The sequence below is a fragment of the Chrysemys picta genome, chromosome 2, assembly GCF_011386835.1.
Source record: "Chrysemys picta bellii isolate R12L10 chromosome 2, ASM1138683v2, whole genome shotgun sequence".
Taxonomy (NCBI): Eukaryota; Metazoa; Chordata; order Testudines; family Emydidae; genus Chrysemys; species Chrysemys picta.
In genome coordinates, this window is record NC_088792.1 from 214215905 (window position 1) to 214230556 (window position 14652).

The 14652-nt window shown below is 41.2% G+C and overlaps 1 long non-coding RNA gene across 1 annotated transcript in view; it reads right to left on the minus strand.

Annotated features, from left to right (window-relative positions):
* Positions 1–728: 728 nt before the first annotated feature.
* Positions 729–14652, minus strand: part of LOC122174128 (uncharacterized) — a 36533-nt gene continuing 22609 nt past the window's right edge. The window contains exons 2-3 of the long non-coding RNA XR_006175535.2: positions 5737–5798; positions 729–4870 (exon numbers count right to left, since the gene is read on the minus strand). This is a non-coding gene — a long non-coding RNA (uncharacterized LOC122174128). The remainder of the gene's footprint in view (positions 4871–5736; positions 5799–14652) is intronic.

Genomic DNA, 14652 nt, shown 5'->3' on the forward strand with positions numbered 1-14652 from the left:
TGGCTTACTGCTGTCTGATCCTCTCATTCTGTCTCTCTGGTACTGACCCTCAGCTCGTCTCCTGGACTCTGCCTGCCCTGGACCCAACTCTAATTGGTATCCTGAACTCTTGCTTCCACCACTAGGCCTGACTGCCCAGGGCCCAGTCAGCTATAGGCAGGAGATGTCAAAATATAGCAGAGAGCTGGACTCATTACTCCGAGCTTGCACCACAGAGAGATTGGGGCTGGGGACATTTGGACACTGATTTGGTCTGTTGCTGATCCAGGTGTTACTAATAGAGCTGAGTGTTTGTGCTGAAAATGATGCTGGAATGATTTCTGGGTGAATTCCTCTCTTCCCAAATGCAGCAGGAGGGTTCTGCATGCAAAGCCCAGGGGTGGGAGTCTGGAATGGACTCTAGCAAAGGGGAACAGCTTAAAAGAGGTTCTGGTTGTGTAGTGTGTGGTGCCTGACTATAAATACCATAAATGTTAAATGCCAGCTCTTGTTCTAATGCAAAGAACAGCAGAAGGAAAGGGGAACACGCCACACTGCTCTGCTGCTATTCCTTGAGTGTCCCTCCAAAACCCGAATGGTGTCTGATATGAGTCTACTCTGACACAAGTGGAGGAGATGATTGGTCCAATACTTCAGTATATTACTTTAATGGTGTCTGTAACACAAATACAACAATTTAAAAATATATAAACAACAACAGGTGTTTTCATTTTACGATATTGCCAGAAGAATCTTCCATTAGCTCAGAATAAAGCTTTGGTCTCTGGTAATCAGGACTCAGTAGCTCTTGGCTAAAGTACCCAATTTTGCTGTTTCCATTAAATCCAGAAGATTCATCATGTAGGGCTAGACAAAAATACTTCAAAATTAGAATAAATTCACCTTGGTGTCTGTGAGGCTGGCAGACCAGGTGCCAGCTCATGCCGAGGCCCCTAGTCCTTACTGAATACTGACAAATGCAGAGCTGGAAACCAGGCTGGCTCACCTGTGTGATAGTATTCTTAAAATAGGCGTTAGATTTATAGAGATATGTTTAATGTTTGGACTTTATGAAATGCTTGTGAGTTGCTGCATGCATTAATCTCACTTATAATATCTGTATCCCATATTATAAGGTAATATTTAAGTGTTTACTTTGTAACTATAAAAACTCTAAAAGTGTTTTCTTTGAGACCCCCCCCCACAGTCATGATAGAAGCATTACCAAGCGTGAGTACTGGTTTATCAAAAGAGGTGTCATTTCCTACCAAACAAAAAAGGTCTATGGACACCAGATGAACCAATATGGAATGTCAGTGGGGGAAAGACGCTGTTGATTGCTCCCCCCCACACACACCCATGAAGAGGGGACATGCACAAATCTTTGTCCCATCACAGTTAGAACTCTGGGAGGAGTGAATAAAAATCCCTGACCAGAAGGATCTGTATTACTATGCTGCTTGGAATTTGGAGAGGTCAGTATTTCTAAGTGTAAGCAAGGGATCCCCAAGCTGCTTAGCTTAGGTTAGCCCTAAAGGACACATAGAGCTTTCACACTGCCAGCAGCTTCTGTTACCTATGACTGTAACTCATCTGTGGGCATGTTTACCTGCTTAAACCATATGACCTTTTCCTAATTAATAAATCTTTAGTTAATTACAGGATTGGCTACAAGTGTTGTCTTTGGTGACACATCCAAGGTACAATTGATCTGGGGTAAGTAACGGGTCCATTGGGACTGGGAGTAACTTGAATATTGTTGTGATTTTTGGTGTTAGGGACCAACTATCACAAAGACAAGCTTGCCTGGGTGGCAAGATAGATCAGAGTCCCCAATGGGACTTTCTGTGACTCCATGCTAAGGCTGCTACAGTGCTTGAAGAGTTCATACTTGGTTGGTGAAATCTAACTATAGAACACACAACCAGTTTGTGGTTTGTGCCCTGGTTTGTAACAGTCTGCCCTGAGGTTGGCACCCATTCCAGACAGCTTGACAGTGTCATAGGTAACTCATGGCCAGGGCACCCCTTGTGTCTGGGGGCGATATCATGGGGAGTCAGCGCTATCAGGTCTGGTTCTGGCGGGAAGGAAACTAGTGATTTCAGGATTTGGAGCCATAGCAACAGGCCTGTGATGCCTGTGCCTTATATTGACTCTGTCATATACTCATGGCAATAATTATAGTGAATAGTTTTCAAGTAATCTATAAGCTGAATATGGTTGCAGAAAACATTCAATAAGCAATTTTAAATAATGAACAAACTTATAATGGTCTAAGTCATGAATCCCAGGTAATCCATGAACAGAATAGGAGCTAAATTCATTAAACAAACAGTTATCTGGTAATTATATGCCTGACACTAGTCATTTTTATCAGAGCTGATCCATGCACTAAGGGATCACATTTCAATAGTTTTCAAGGAGACACTAAGACAGAAAGGAGAAAAAAGAAAAATCAGGATAAAGAAAGAAGCTACCGGAAGAAAAAAGTTCTGGGGATCAACAAGAATAAGGAAGAGAGGATGTTAAAAATCATTACTCTCCAACGTTTAGAGCAATGAATAAATACACATTTTCAGAGAACTATATGTCATATTTCAACTGTTTTTTTCTGAAAAATATGAGTCATCCAAAGCCTGTGGAGTAATTATAGTGTTTATGTGGCATGGAGGGACACACCAGGCCCCTCTAAATCACAGTGCCACTAGGAAATCTAATTTGATTATCATTGGCTTTTGCTACCCCATTAAAAAGCTTTACCTTGTGGAAATATAGGCTGGCAGTTGTGACAATGGTTCCTCTATCACACTCCTCCTCAGTGCTTGCAGCCCATTTATGGCTGTCTCCTGTGCAACTCAGGGAAAGTAAAGCCTCCCTTTGCCCTCTCAACACTAGAGCATTCACTGAAAGCCAACCATACTTGGCCTTATATTTTTTGTCTCCCACATAACTTTCTTCCGCTGCTTCAGTACAGAGTTAAGCCAACTTAAGTTTTGTCAACAATCAGAAGTCGCTTTAATAAAATGGACGGAGCACATCCAAACAACGTTCCTTGTGTTGGCTGAGCCCTTGCATCGACAGACAGAGTGTTGCATCCTGGGTAGCTATCCCACAGTGGAACTCACCAACTTCTGTCACCCTCTGCGGCTGGGAATGGATCTCAGTGCATCATGGGGACGTGCTTGCCATCCTGTGATGCGGTTCTTTCTGTCCCAGCATTCCATGGGCTTCCTACTTAATTTTGTGCCATTTTTCAACAGCCCTTGTAAACTGTACATCCACCATCTCTGCCTGATAGCATGCCTGAGCTGCTGACCATTCTGGCAATGAACATTATGAACACAATGCGGCTGGTCCTGCAGTATTTCATAAGCTGCGAAACAGAGGGAATCAGTGATGCCTGCCCTGCTGTCTGCCATGGAAACAGATAATTCAAGATTACTGCTGGGATTCACGGACCAGTTTGCCACAGTGGACTGTTGATACTGGGCTTGGGAAACAAGCATAGAGTGGTGGGATTGCATCGTGATGCAGATATGGGATGACGAGCAGCGGCTGCAGAACTTTTGAATGCGCAAAGCAACCTTCCTGGAACTGTGTGCAGAGCTCGCCCCTGCCCTGCGGCATAAAGACACCAGAATGAGAGCTGCCCTCACAATGGAAAAGCGAGTGGTAATGCTATAGACAAGGCCTACTTCTCCTTTTGCATTCTTTCTGTCTCTCTCTTGTTTCTGCTCTCTCATTGTTCTCCATTTTACCACTCTCTTTCTCTCTCAATCTATCCCTCTTTTTTCCCTGGGTTCTTCCACTCTCTCTAATTCTCATCCTCTCATTTTCTTCGGGTCTTTCTTTTCCTGGGTTATATTTGTTCTCCCCTTTACAGCGCTCCTTCCTCGTGTGCTAATCTGTTTCTGTTAGCACTAAAAGCCAAAGAGGAGGAGAACAATCATCAGAAAAACCCTTTCTGTTACTTTCATGTCCTTTATTGTTAGCTGCAGTAGGGGCTGTACAACAAAAGCATCGAAGACACTTAACAAGCCTGTGGAGCCATAGTTTGCTCAGCCCTCCATATCAACATGGCTGTTTCATTGTCTTACAATTGGCAAATTGAGAACATAATTGGGGATGATGATTTTATGTTTTATTCCTAGTTGGAGCCCTGTGGGACAGACTGTTGTGTGAGTAATTGGGCCTGATTTTGTAGGATTTGAGGACAGTCAGTTGGCCTTGGGAACAGAGCCATAGTATTTGCCGCTGTGGTCAAATTACAGCTATTAAATTCTCGCTCTTGACACAAAAATAGTTTTAATCGTGCACAACAATCAGGCTAATTAGGCAAGGAGTTAACAAAGAGACTACATATGAAGGGATACTAATTTCCTCATACTGATAAACTGAGTTAAAGCTTGCCGTATTTGACTCAGAGTTTGAAGTAGTCACAGTGGCTGCCAGAGCGGAAATTTGGTTAAGTTTATGAAAGTAGAGTACACTTTCAGCCAGCATTCCCTCACTGCATTCCTCTGAAGGCTGGCTCTCAGGCTGACGCTCATGCAATAAAATGGCAAAGCATTGTTTATTTGCACAATATCTTAGCATTTCGCTTTATTCATTGCCTAGGTCTTTCCTCTTCAGGTTATTCCTTGGCTTGGAGAGTTTGGAATCCATCTCTAATGACACTCAGGAAGGGTAATTGAAAATTTGCCCTTACAAAGAATCAAGTTGTTGTTATTTATTCTGCAAGACAAAACCAAGGCATTCGTCCCAGGTATTCGTGACAGCGAGAATGACAGAGGAAGGATGATATTTTACTGGGCAGCCTTTTCCTTGTTCTCTGGCATCACCCCAACAGAATGACTGCAATCAAGAAAGTGAAGCTGCATGAGTCAGTGTCCTAAGGAGAAAAAGCAGACAGGGTTTATAATAGGAATACTCTGAAATTCAATTATTGCAGTGATGCCATGTGTATCTCTCACAACCCACAGGAGTTGGTGGTTATTTATTTAGTGTTTCCTGAAATACCCAACATCACAAATAGGAATAGTGCTTGCTACAGAAGGGGATAGGGAAATGAACTCAATAAATGTGCTTGTCTAGAGTGCTTGGACACTTCTGCCAGTTATCAAGCACTATATCAGTCTTTGGTTCTGCCCAGACAATGGTAGATATAAATTAATCACAACGGTGAGTCTGAGGCATACAAACAAATACACAAGGAGCTTGAGTCTGACGAGAAATCCCAGCCAGAGAAATGCCAATTACTTGGTCTGTACAAGAAAGAATAACTTCTTTCATGGCTCTGACCTGCTGAAGGGAAATGATAGGGCAGAGAAGGATGGATATTACAAAACATTTATTTTAATCTGACAGCATAGGCTTAAATTGGGCATATGTTGAACTGTCAAGTGTTGTTATATCTGCCCTGAAGCCTTATTTTGCTTTGTTCTGAATGTCTTGTGTGCAATGGGTAGAATGAAAGGATCCTCTGGTGCTCACAGATTTCAAAAGCAGATTATAGTCATACAGTCTTCCCCAGAACTTGATACACAGGTTATTTTCTATGGGATAGTAAGAAATAACCCTTGGTTTCAGCTAGGGCTACAGCCTCTATTGGAAATATGCTGCCAGAATTGTGGTGGGGAGGGCAGATTTCTTTGGGTCTGAGTCAGCAAAAAAACAAAATACGACCAGCTTCCCCACTGTGCCAAGATATTTGTTAGCGCTCGCATGGCCCAAACTAGGAGACAGGCACGTACGTACAGTACATATGTTGCAGGGCTCAATACTTTCAATCCTCTTCTGTGCCATGTATGTGAAATCAGCTGGAATAAAGATAAAATGTCATGAACTTCAGGACCATGAATATAGTACAGATGACACCCAACTATACTTCTTTTCCACTGGTATGAGGACTGTTAGCAGGTTGTTCTGTTCCCCAAGGTTTTGAAATTCATTTTCCCTAACTTCCTTTTGGTCCCAAATTGCCTGAATCTGATGATTTTCAGAGTATGCTGGAAAGTTCCTATATTCCTATTTTCCCCTTAGGCATTTGACAGTAGGGCTGAGGGAGAAGAGAGGCTTTAGAAGGAAATGTGGATTGTAATGGTAGGGAATTGCTGGAATGGAACTGGAACTTAATGTTGCCTTGATTGGTGGTGGATTATATTGAATTGCATGGCTGTACTTTAAAGACTTTATATATAATATATTTTTGAGTTATGTTAAAGCTGTCTAGAGTGTATGGATAGCCGTGCTGTTTTAACATTTGTATAAATCCAAATACATACATAAATAAAAAATGTGCTAGGTGCTTTTCAAACATTGTCACTAGTTATAATAAACAAGAATTTATGGAAGAGGATAAACCCTCATATTTCAGAGCATTAGGGTTCTGGAGGAAATTTTCTCTGGCAGCAGATTATTCTGTGACTGCCTATTGCAGGGTCACTTCCTCTGCCACATATGGTACCGGCCACTATCAGACAGGATATAGGACCACTAGTCTGATCCAATATGGGATTCCTAGGTTCCCTTCCTCATATTAGTTTCCTTCTTCCTCTGACCTCCTGATCTCCTCCCGCAGTTGTCTCTCTTGTCCCTTGTCTTCTGCATTTTAGATCCTCTTCCCCTTCCTTCTGTCCACCCCAGCTCATTTCTCCTCATTCTTATCTTCTTGTCTCACTTCCCCATCTTATCTTTCCCTGCTCCCCATTCACCTTGTCTCTTCCTCATCATGAAGCCAATCGGTGTTCTCTTACTAATTCCACAGACCTCAGTGTTCTATTCCCTGCTTAGGCCTTCTCTATAGTTGAAAGGGTTTGCCAATATAGATATTGTTTTACCAGTATAACTTAAACTAGTTCCCTGAACAGAGTAAACTATACAGACAAAAGGACTTGTTTGCAATTATAACTTTGCCTGCACTAAGGGCTTTTGCCAGCAAAGTTATGTCACTCAGAGCGCACACCTCATCACACCCTGGACTGACATAGCTATGCCAGCAAAATGCGCGGGTGTAGACTAGAGCCCTGTGCGGGACTATCCTGTCCCGCCCCGCAATACCCACCTGCCTTGTTTTTTTTCATTTTTATCCCTCTCCCACCTGCAGAAACCTTACATTCCACAAATCCTGCAAGAGAAACATTTTCCCCATGCTATACAAAAAGTCAGTTAACATATTAGATATATAAAGGGAATTCAGACACAATTTTACTGCTAAAAGAATAAAACAAATCTTGCTTAAACCATGTAAAATACTTTAACTCCTGTTATAATAGACTTCAAATCTCCTTCTGTCCCTTGCTTAAATTAAAACCTTAATTAAAAAAAAACAAAAACAAACAAACAAAAAAACACCTTGCTTTACATTGCTGAAATTCTATTTCTGACAAACTGACAAGAAATTCAATGTTTTCCTGCAAATTACCACAGTCTGGTTTTTTTTGCCCACCCAATCCCACCTGCAATAAAGTACATTTTACCTGCTCCCACTATAATGACAGTGGGTCCTGCTGGACCCATGGGATCCCAGTCCCGTTGCAGGCCTCATGTGTAGACACAGCCTTATTCACAGACGTGGTTCACGTGGTAGCAGTACAATGGAGTGCACATGCAGGTAAAGGATGAAATTTATGAGCCAAATCCTTAGCTAGTGTAAAGTGGCTGATAGAAGCTGATACACCACCTGAGGATCTGGACCATGTGCATGGAGTCAACACAGTGTCTCCTCCATTGGAAGGCGGTGGCAGTGACTTCAGTTGAGCTGCTCAAGTTCAGTGCTATATCAAATCACAAAGCCATCAGACACATGGGTTTTAGAGCTGACTATGGAACTGGCAATGATTAGTCTTTCCCAATTGGTACAAGATGCACTACATTCATGAGCTACCTGAGTCCAGCACAAATAAGCATAATTCCAACACTGGCAATAGCAGAAAAAGAGCGACAAGTTTTGACATATTTAAATACACAAAAAATAGCTATTATGTGGTAGAATTCAGCAGCACATATCAGCACAAACCAGCTGTTCTTCTCCTTTTTGTCCCATGAATTCTTACTTCGCATTTCTTGCTTCTCCTTTCACCTTAGAGGCAGTGAAATGGTTTGTACTGTACTGCTACCAGTAAGGTTACTTAATATTTCACGCCACATGGCGGTTAAGCTATTTTTAAAAATACCCACAAAAGCAGAGGGAACATGTAGCAAAAGGTGATGGCAGCTCTTTAATTTAGGTTTCCATTATTTTGAATCCATTTGGTATTCTTTGTAATGCCGCCACTCATAATGACTGTATTTGGAATTAATGTAGGCTTCATGTGTAATTCAATGGGTATTCACTGTAACTTAGCAACAGCTAAGTATTTTTTTCTTCTGAAAACTAGTGCATGGTTGTTGATTATTTCAGTTGGTGGACCTTAGAGGTTCACTTTATACTGAATTTCTGGTTTTTCCAATTATACATTTATATGCTATTTACAATCGGGACTTGTGGCTAGCCAAAAGTTGAAATAAAAACTCAAATCAAGCCTCAATCCACTGTAAGCTTTTAGGTCCCTCTGGATTATAGTACAAAAGTGATCCCTGACCTATAAAGGCTAAGTTCACAGTCAGTAAGAACCACTACTACAGTAATCCCCCTAAAAATATATGGTGTTCATGTGCATTTCAAGGGACGTGTGTGGGGGGGGGGAGGGGAGGGGGACTGGAGGGAGGAACTGAATACCAAGTAGTGCAGAAGAAGTTTTTACTCTATAAATTCATTTCTCTTGGCACTCATGCAGTGTGTTCTCAGCAAATACGTAGTCAGCAGGCATTTTAATATAGTTCAAACATATATTGCAAAATTATTCCTTAAGCCCAGCAGCATAACCAGTGTTGGTACTTTGGAAATAATTATGTGTATTCAGATATGTGAATATTCATTAAAGTCTATAGACAGGCAGGATGAGGTCTCCCATCAATATTAAGGTTGTGTACAAGGTTAGGTGAGGAAGGCTGTTCATGCTTTTATTGACATGAAAATGTTGTTTTAATGAGAGCTAAAATAAGCATCAAAAGTAAATAAACTGGATAAAAGCAGGTGCCTGGTGTACATTTTTTCCATTGCATTGTTTGCATGCATTTTTGTGTTTAACATCTTGGTAGGAATTCTTGAGAAATATCAAGGCTCATAACTTAACATCCACTATTTTATCAGTAAAATATACACTATAACTGTAGCAGACAGAGACTCTTTCAACAGGTTGGTTATATGCTATAGTAGAATAGGCTTCTCCTTAAAACCCCAGCAGGATTCCAACAGTTGTGAACATGGAGCTTTCCCCTCACGCCCTTACATCTGAAGCTTATACGTACAACTGGGCCATATTATGCTGTGTTGGGGGCAATAGGATGCTGGAAAGGGAGAAGTGGTTGCAGAGCTTGGGGGATAGCACCTTGAGGCATTATGCCAAAGTTAGGCATAATACTTGCAGGCATGCTGTGGGAAGGGTGGTGAAGCAGTTTTTTCTGGCACTCCAACATCTATTCTAGGTCCATAACAAACGCCAAATGTACTGGCTTGGTGTATCTGAATGTGTGATATTGTCCTTTAGTGACTGACTTGCAAGAGATTATAAGAAACCCGCTTCCTGCAGCCAAATAATGGAGCTAGCCTGTAGCTAGGGTGGGTCTGAGCTGAAGAGCAAGTGTTCCAGTTCCAGCCTCTAGTGTGTATTTATGTGATTATGTACATGGATGTCTTACATTCAAATCTCCCAAATGAGGGCTAGATAATACTCCTCTCAGATTTCTCACACTGAGTCTGTTCCAGTCGGAGTGGACTTCACTTCAGAGATTTAAATGGAGTGGCATAAATATCTCTGCAGAGCACTTGTCAGACTTGCTGAGCTAAGCAACTAGTTCTCAAAGAGCAGAGGAGCCAGGAGACAACTGGAGGGTCTCAACGTATGTATTGTTTGCATAGGCTTTGGAAAACATCCACACTTTTCATGATGTATGGAGAATGAGCAGAACTTTTGAGCCCTTTGAGGTTTGTGCTCATCACTAAGGTGGAGATAGAGAATATGCATACAGGTCCAGCTTAATCTAGAAAGGAGTTAGAGAGAAATGACTCCCGCTGCTCCTTGGCACTGAGTGAAATATATTACTTATTTTCGGGTCGGGGTTGTTGGGTTGATAGAATTTATTAAATGGTGTCTCTCAAACCCCTACTCTACTGAATTTGCCCTTGAAGTTACTCAGAAAACACATTCCATGCTTTCAGCTTTGAGTAAAACAAAACCAAACAATCCCCTAAGAGTTCTGTCTCGTGCAGCAATTCGTGGAATTAGAAGGTGATGAAAAAAAATGTCATTTCATTTCTGTAAAGAATTTAATAAGAAAAAATATGTGTGCAGTGTAAGCAGACATTTTACTTCTAAGGCACTACTAGCAGGAGAGATTTCAACCTAGATGACCATTAATATTTGGACTGGAAATGGAAATTTTGGGGGGAGGGGATATTTTTTTGGTGCGGGGGAGGGAGTCTTCTTTTTGTTGGTCAAACCAGGTCTAGTCAACATCTGTTGAGATTAGAGCTGGTTGAAAAAAAATCAGCAGAACATTGGAATTTGCAACTTCAACAAAATTGAAACATTCTACAGGGACCATGTAAATTTCAATGAAATTCTGCTGGAAACCAGATATGTTTCTGCTGCATCCTTCTGTGCATGCCAGGCAGGTTTCTAAATTGGATGTGCATTCATGTATGTGCATCAAATACAATTGATAGTAATGCCTAGTAAGGAATGTCCCCTCCAAAAAATCTATCCACTTGAGGTAATGCTCCCCCAGTTCAGGAAAGGGAAACTTATGAAATAATAAATAGGAGATTTTTAATCTATTTTTAAGTGCAGAAAACTGAATTCTGCTGGAATGTTTTGTTCTCTGTTTCTTTTCTTATCTTTTCTCTATTGCCTATTGTTTTTCCACTCAAAGGTACTGCCCAGGACCGGCTCCAGGGTTTTGGCCGCCCCAAGCAGCCAAAAAAAAAAAAAAAAAAAAGCCGAGATCGCGATCTGCAGCAGCAATTCGGCGGGAGGTCCTTCGCTCCCAGCGAGAGTGAGGGACCGTCCGCCGAATTGCCACCGAATACCTGGACCTGCCGCCCCTCTCCAGAGCGGCCGCCCCAAGCACCTGCTTGCCAAGCTGGTGCCTGGAGCCGGCCCTGGTACTGCCTATACCTTTGCCTGATTCTGCAGGATTGGTTTTCATCTATAGAACTGTAGTCGTTGGACTTTTAAGGACTTACATGATATTTGCATTCATAATTAGGAAAATAGTATGTATTCTGCTGAGTAGGGATTTATTCGTTCTTGAAAGCATCTGGCATGTCTCACAAATACTCAGGCCAGTGGAAGTTGTCTGGGTTTAACATTTATTCTTTAGCAATTCATTTGAGTGTATTTTGGGGGAGGAGGCATTCTTCCTTTTTTAATAATTTGCATAGTCATTTAGAAGTAATTTTGTGAGTCTAAGTGTCTTCCACTTTTCTCCCATCCTATCTTCTTTAAGTGATTTGTGTTCTTTACTTGCAAATGAAGAATCTGAAAGTTAATGAACAGCAGCCCATCCTTTGCTCTCGTTAAACAGTTCAAAATATTCCCTCAGAAATGATTCTACTGCCATTAGTAGAAATTTGGAATCCTCAAGAGGGAAAAGATTGCAGTTCGGTTTGAAAATTGCTGCTCTCTGACTTCATGTAGTGACACACTGGAGTTAAAGACAAAAGCTTATGAGAAATAATAAAATAAATGAACTGAATCCGAAGAAAAAAATTGACCGAGAAAAATACCGTGAGCAGGATAAAGCCTGTGAATTCGCAAGATGCTAGATGTGAAGAATAGCTGCTGGTGCAGAGGTTATATTTTACACTTCAGCAGTTTTCTGCTATATATTATCACACAAATACCCTGTTAAGAAGAGACGGCTGTGTGAGTCACTTTGGTTTTGTGATCCTGCTCAAGTTGCCCATCTCCTACTCTTCTTGAATTGTTATCCTTCACATTGCTATGGGAATCTCCATGTTTTCTAGTAAACAGCTTTATTTTCTGTTATCTCCTTCTGACCATTTCACTTTCCCCTCTTTTATCTGAATGACATAAATCTGTGGATTTTTGTTGTTGTTGTTACTAATGGGACAAAGGGACAAAGGGTGAAAATAAAATTTGAAACTCCTCCGAAGTCTGAAGGCTGGAGTGCCACTGAAGCTTTTGAATATCAATGGAGCAACACACTGCAAAAGCAGAACAAACTGAACGTGGTTGTATATGGTGCCATTACTACTCTACGTATCCTGAAGGATTTACAAAGTTTGGAGTAAAACATTGGTAACTAGTGTGGTGACTATATAGGTAAAATGGAGCAGACAGAAATAGCCCATACACAGCCTTGGACATCATAGTATATAGTGATTTAGTTCGTGTTGGTCCTGCTTTAAGCAGGGGATTGGACTAGATGACCTCCTGAGGTCTCTTCCAACCCTAATATTCTATGATAGTGACACCAGTATTATAGCCCCGTTTAATTTTTTTAAACTGACATATGATTTTGGGTAGCCACTAGAGATGACCAAAAATGTATCATCATAGCTTTGGGGTGGCACTGTACTGCATTTTAACATCAACACTAAGTATAAGCTGAAATACTGGTGAGGATACTTCAATAAGGCCTAGTTCCAGAATTTACATGCCCAAAGTTAAAAGGGCTATTTCCTGTGTTCAAAGTGCTCAGCATGAATTTGGGGCTCCTATAAACATTAGATCAATGGTGACATGTGAAAAGGCTGTGACCAAGTGTTACTGGAACAAACACAGTAAATGATATGGTCTGAAATAGAACTCTATCATCCATGTCAGAGACCATTATGAGGAAGAAGGATGGCATGGAATAACTGGTAAATTAAAAGGAAAAAAGTGAAACAAAGGGCTAGCAACAGAGTTCAGAGGGCCTTGAACATGGCAGCAGAGAGATTGGGTATCAAGGATGGTCTTCTCAAACCATAAACTAACAATAGAAAGTAGATTCTTGAGAGATACTGCCACAATATCCACTGAATGGTAAATTCCAAAGTGCAGATTTCTAAGTCTTACAGGACTATTAGAGAGACAAGGTGGGTGAGGGAATATCATTTATCAGACCAACTTCTGTTGGTGAAAGAAACAAGCTTAAACAGAACTCTTATTCAGGTCCGGGCAAGGTGCTCAGAGTGTCACAGCTAAATGCACAGTGGAACAGATTGTTTAGCATAAGTAGTTAACACACATTTTAAGGGACCATTCAAGGTGAAGTGGCTAATTAACATCTCTGCAGTCATAGGACAAAAAAAAAAGTTAGTGGGTTACAGATTGCTGCAATAGAGCATAAATCCAGTGTCTTTATAAATCCATGATTTTTAGTGTCTAACAAAACTATGGATTTAAGCTCCTAGTCTCATCTTTTAAGGTGTTATGCAGGTTTCCTTTGAGGATGGGGACTAAGATGTGAGCTCTGGAGTGATTGCTTTGTAAAAAGTGTTCTCCCACAGGTGATAGTGTGTTTTTGTTTTTTTATCATTTTTCCACATGAGTTAATTCAAGAGTGTAGTGATTGGCTTTTTTCACCCATATAGTTGTTATTGGGGCATTTAGTGCATTGGCTGAGGTACGCCACATGGTGCAACAGACTTGGGTAGGACCCATGGATCTTGAAAGGTGTCTTGTGGGGGGTATTGATCATGATAGCCATGCAAATACGTGTACAGGTTTTAAATGGAAGATATTGAATTTTGCTTTCTGAAATTGAAACTCCACAACATGAAGAAAAATTATTGTGTGTTGTTGTTATTGTTTTCTTCACATGTGAGTAGAGTATGTAAATGGGAATGAATAAAAATAAATAAAAAATGCATTGGGGTGGATCCTCAGACTGTGTAAACTGTCAAGGCTCCATTGATATGAACAGAGCTATAAAATTTTAGCACCAGCTGAGGATCTTTCCCACTGAACATTGGTTTTAACCAACCTAAAGAAAATAGCTTGGCTGTCTCCAACCCTTCCATTCTCCAGCCAGAGCTGCCCATATACATAGAGCCCCGCAAATCTGTGGATATCCATTTTATGTCCACGGACCATGTTTATAGATCACAGATCAGATGTGGATACAAATTATGTCTCCGCACAGGACTCTACATATACAGCCAGAGTCTTGCCTTGCATAAAGCAACAGAGGGTCCTGTGGCACCTTTGAGACTAACAGAAGTACTGGGAGCATAAGCTTTCGTGGGTAAGAACCTCACTTCTTCTTGCATCTGAAGAAGTGAGGTTCTTACCCACGAAAGCTTATGCTCCCAGTACTTCTGTTAGTCTCAAAGGTGCCACAGGACCCTCTGTTGCTTTTTACAGATTCAGACTAACACGGCTACCCCTCTGATACTTGCCTTGCATAGTCTCTGCTAGAGGAACTAGCGTAACTGGACAACCCTTCAGTGTTGACTATTCGTTCCAAAGTGAACACATATCTTTGTGCTGAGAACAGCCAAAAGAAGGTTAGTTGAAAACAAAACAGTGAAAAAGGACCAGAGAAATAATGAATAGAGAGCAGGGGAAGAAACATAGCAAATGCTGGGGCAATCTCCGAGACTCATCTTTTCTCTCCCTT